Genomic DNA, 5,176 nt, shown 5'->3' with positions numbered 1-5,176 from the left:
CACATACTGTAATTCAAACCCCTCATAAACTACAATCTCAATTTTTTAATTTTGATTCAACATATCTGATTAACGAACTTAGCCTTTATTTTGGGGACCTTCAGAAGTGTATCAAATGCGGACTCGATTGGACAAATCCTTCAAAAGGTAGCGTGGCGACAACATTCAGGTAACCATACATACAGACCTACATACATACAGACAAACAGACACCGATGACACTTTATGGTTTTCGGATTCTGTGAGCGCCGAAACGTAAAGATCCATTAAAAACCAGAGATTGAAAATTTGGATGATTACATTCTCAGGAATGAGAATGTAACAATATTGCTAAGCTCACAATAATATATGTAATAAGATATCAGATTTGAGCAATATTACAAATTATTGTTGAATATTTTATGTGATTAAACAAGTTTTAAACTAAATTCAAAAATATTTTAAGATAATATAAAAGATTGAAAAAAATAAATATATACATTAAGAGATTCATTAGAATTCAAAGGATTTCTACAAATTTCTGAGCATTTAAAGATATTTAACAGACTTTAAAGATTTCAAGAATATTATTTATATTTTAAAATTACTTTAAAATCTTAAAAGTAACTTAAATTCTACCGAAATTCCTAAAAAAATTCTTTAAAATTAGTTCAAATCACTTAAATTCATGAAAAATATCTTGAACTCTTTTAAATATTTTGACTCACTTTTAAAACCATATTAAATCAATTGAAATGGCACAAAAATCCCTTAAAATCACTCAAAATCTCTTGGACTCATCAAAAGTATTTAAAATTAACTTTAAAATTACTTGAAATATTTTGAAATTCATTCATAAATTTTTTTCTCCTTTTATTAAGAAGAACGTCTAAATCCTTTTATGTCGATCTCCGGGCCGACTTTGGCTCAGAGTTGGTCCGGTAGTCGGCGTTACTCGTTAACGAAAGATGTCCCATAATTGCCCCGATGGTTGGTCCATGTTTGGGCCAATAGTTGGCCTAACTTCTTCAGAACTTTCTAAATCCCTTCATGCTGGTCTCTGGGCCAAATTTGGCCCAGAGTTGGGCCAGTAGTCGGCTTTACTCGTTAACGAAAGATTTCCCATAGTTGCCCTGATGTTTAGTCCATTTTTGGTCCAAAGTTGGGCCAACAGTCGGTTCCACATTGTCCGCGTGTCGAAAAATTTAATTTTTGTATTTTCAATTTTTTTTTCATAAATAAAACAAAAATTACGTGTCCTATAAAAAAGTGATTAATACAAAATTTGTAGATATTTTTTGGATGCACAATGCTTGTTTTATAATTTTTTTCTTATCTTGCGTAGTTTGACCGCAATATGCATTTGATTTTTTTTAGTTTTTGTGCGGTCAAAATTTGAATTTTCAATTTTTCGAAAATATTTAAAAAGTTGATATGATAATCTTATAGAGCTATATCGAAAAGTCACATTTTTCTTTTCAAGTACTATGAACAACTGTACAGAGAATTTTTGAACTATGAAACATTTTCAAAATGGTCTCACTTTAGGTTTTTTTTTATCCAAAATGTCTGACTAATGAACTTGGCATCAAGGGTCTCAAAACGTGAACCTTTAGACAAAAACTAGGGAAGGGGGGGTCAAATTTTACACAAATCTAATACATTCTCTGATGAGAATGTAAAAAAGATTTGTCATAAATAATTTTTTGATAGTTCTGTTTTTGGTTTTAATCGTAAAAAATAGGATTAGAAACTTAAGAAATTTAATTTTTTGAAACCCCACACACGAGATGAAAAAGAAATTAAAAGACAAACGCTGTGACAAGAATGTGCACAGGCAGCAGGTAGATTTTTTGTACTGTTGAAGATGTTTTGCATGATTAAAGTCAAAACTACGCATCCTATCAAAAAATGGTTGATAGCAGATTTTTAGATCTTTTTCAAATGCTCAATTTTTGTTTACTTATCTTTAACCGTATTTTGCATAGTTTGGCTGAAAAATGTAATTTTTGGATTTTTCATTAAGATAAATAGTTTGTCTTTTTAAATACTATGAATAACCGTACAGAGAATGTTTGAATTTTCAAAAAAGTGGTGTCAAAAATATTCAAAATCTTCCCAATTTTTAAATTTTTATCCAAAATGGCTGGCTAACGAACTTGACATTTAGTTATGACACTAAACGAGTGTAACAAAGGCAAATCTAATAGAGTAATTTTTTCAAAAGTTATCGTGTTCACAGACAGAAATACAGACAGAAACATTCATAAAAACCTGTTTTTCGGATTCAGAGGGTTTCAAAACGTGGACATTTGGCAAAACTGGGGTTGGGGGGGGGGGCAGATTTTACACAAATTTAATACCTTCTCTGATGAGGATGTAAAAATAAAAAGTCAAATTTTCAATTTTTAAAAAAGGCTCAGAAATAAAAAGCGGAATGAATTGCATAGTCGATAGATTTCCAATGGTACAAAAAAAAATATCCGCACAAAATATATTCGAAAAATTCAAATTAGATCTTGAAGTACAATGCTTCATCAATTTTGAATTCTACATAGAACATTTTAATGTTTAACAATGTTATATGTGTACAGTCAAATTGGAAATTACTTATTCTTTACTTTGATTTATAAAGTTGACGAAAAAAATCTCATTGATTATTGGAACAAATTTTAGAAGGGAAAACCATGCGTAAATAATAAAAAAATAGTTGAGGTCACAATTGTTTATTTAAATGTAGTAGATATTTGTGTATTTGTGTTTCTTCTTTTGCTTTGGGAAAAAGTCGTAATTCTCATTCCATTTTAATTTACAAAAACTCATTTATAAGAAAATCATTTTATTTAGAAATAATACGTATAATTATTTATGGTTAGGCATATTGGGAATCAAAGAAATTTTTAAGTAATATTTATTGAAAACACATTAAAATTGAAAGAAAATTACTTTTGCCTAAAGCGCAAGAAAAAACATAATTATGACATTCACTATTATTTTTTTAAATTATTTACGTATAGTATTTTTTCCGGAATTTTGAAACACGTACCACCCTTTGTTAGAGTCCTTAATTTTTACCCCCCCCCCCCAACCTTCCGTATTTTTTACTGAAGAAATTTAGTTGTATGAATTTGGGCGGAATGGAGTTTTTTGGTAAAATCTTGATAAAAAAACAGTTGATTTGAACCAAAGAGGAAAGGTTTTAACAAAATAGTTTAATTCACAACCAAAACACATTTATTTTCATCAAAAAAGTTAGATTTTTAAGAACAAAGATTAAATTTTTATTAAAAAAGAATTATTTTTGACCAAAAAGACGATTTCTTAACAAGATTGTTACATTTTCAATTAAAGGTACAACCCACTTTGAACGCTATAAAAAGGCTATTTTTGCGATTTTTCTCAAAGAATAATATGAAATATATTGGTGTAAACATTGAAAGGTTTGATAAATAAAGTCTAAAAATGTAAGAAAAAAATGTTGTTACTGCTTTCTTTCAGTTTTTATACACTAAAACTGTAGTTGAACATAAGGCCATGATTTTGAGGTAGGTAGACGGGAGGCATAGTATCTCAACAACGGCTTATCTGAAACAAAAAAATCACAGTGTTTTAGTTTCAGTATGTCAATAGCTGGAAGATGAACTACGGATATTGATTTTTATCAATAAATAACAAAATGGCGGTCGTAATAAAATTTTTTTTTAAACGCTTTTTTTGCACTGATTTTATTGAAAAAAATAGGTAAAACTCAAAATTATAACTCGCCCGTAGTCCATTTTCCGTCTTTTTGTATGTGGAATATATGGTTAAATTTTTATAAGAATCAGTCCATTCGTTTTACAGAAATCGTGCCTCCCGTTCTAAAAAAAGTTGTTTTGAGAAAAACGCGTTCGAAGTTTTTTTTTTAAATCATGAAAAAATCTTACCTAAATTTAATCAACTAAGCCTGGACCGTATATACCGCCTTCTGTTTGTTCCTGAACTTCAATTTCTTCCAATCTTTCGTGTTTTCGTTTCGTTTAGGCCTATTTGGAACTTATTGCACTGCTTAGCGAATTCGATGGAAATCGGGCTGAGTTTGATGCCTAGTACCTCCATTATCTTCAAAACTGGATTATAGCCTTCATTGTAGATGCAAGCCGCAGTTTTGCATGCAATCTCGAAAATTTGTTTGCCATTAAACATGTGCTTGGGCGCCATATCCCATACACACTTGTTAGAACTTTCATTGTTATTTTGTGTATGGCCCCCCAAGCACCGTTCGAGCAGCTCCATTTTCGAAGAATCCTCGTAAATCGGTTTTAGTAACTCTTGAACATCAGCAGAAAAAGCTGGTGGATGTTCATACGCTTTCTTAGCAGCCTGAGCCATGAGATACTTTCATCAATCAGGCGAGCAATGCAAGTGTTGGTTGCAGAAAAATATAGACGCACTGTTTGGATCTTCACAAAATTATAGTATGATATACTATCGAAAAATGTAAATTGAAAAAAAGTAAGATTTTTCAAAAGTATCAAAGTGGGTTTTAGCCAGAAAAGGATTAATTTTCGAACAAAATAGACGAATTTTTAACAAAATACATGTATTTTCTACTAAAAACAAGACATTTTCAACCAAAAACAAAACGAATTTTCAACCAAACAAATGAATTTTCCAAACGACATTCTAATAGATTAAATAATTCTACTGGGAGACATGAACGGTTGGGTGGGCATCCAAAATCAGGATACAGAAAGAGTATTAGGTAATATTGGGGATCCAAGAACAAACTATAACGGAGATAAACTAGTTGGTCTATGCTTAGAAAGGGGTCTGTTTATTACAAATACTTGGTTTAGGCATAAAATGATCCACATGTACACCTGGTCTAAAGGAAATAGCCGCAGTATAATTGAATTTGTATGTTGCGGATGAAAGACTTAGAGAGTTAGTCAAAGGTACAAGGGTCATGAGGGGTCCTGAATGCAATACTGATCATTACCTTCTGATCTCAAAAATTAACTTAGGTCGGGGTTGGAGAAAAAAGTGAACCAAGAAAGCAAAACAAAAGCGAATCAAAATTGAGAACCTAGAGAAACCGGATGTGCGAATATAGTTCTAAAATAAGATAATCGAAAGCATAGATAGGGCAACATGGGAGGACCGTATAAAAAACAAAGATTTAGAGGGCGCCTGGACAATGTTACGGGATATCCTT

General features: G+C 31.0%; 1 protein-coding gene across 2 annotated transcripts in view; it reads left to right on the top strand.

Annotated features, from left to right (window-relative positions):
- Positions 1 to 5,176, top strand: part of LOC117180080 (integrin alpha-8-like) — a 26,057-nt gene that overhangs the window by 11,837 nt on the left and 9,044 nt on the right. The window lies entirely within an intron of this gene.

Source organism: Belonocnema kinseyi, chromosome 9 (assembly GCF_010883055.1).
Source record: "Belonocnema kinseyi isolate 2016_QV_RU_SX_M_011 chromosome 9, B_treatae_v1, whole genome shotgun sequence".
NCBI lineage: Eukaryota > Metazoa > Arthropoda > Insecta > Hymenoptera > Cynipidae > Belonocnema > Belonocnema kinseyi.
The sequence above is the reverse complement of the archived record's forward strand: the minus strand, read 5'-3'. Positions and strand labels throughout refer to the sequence as shown.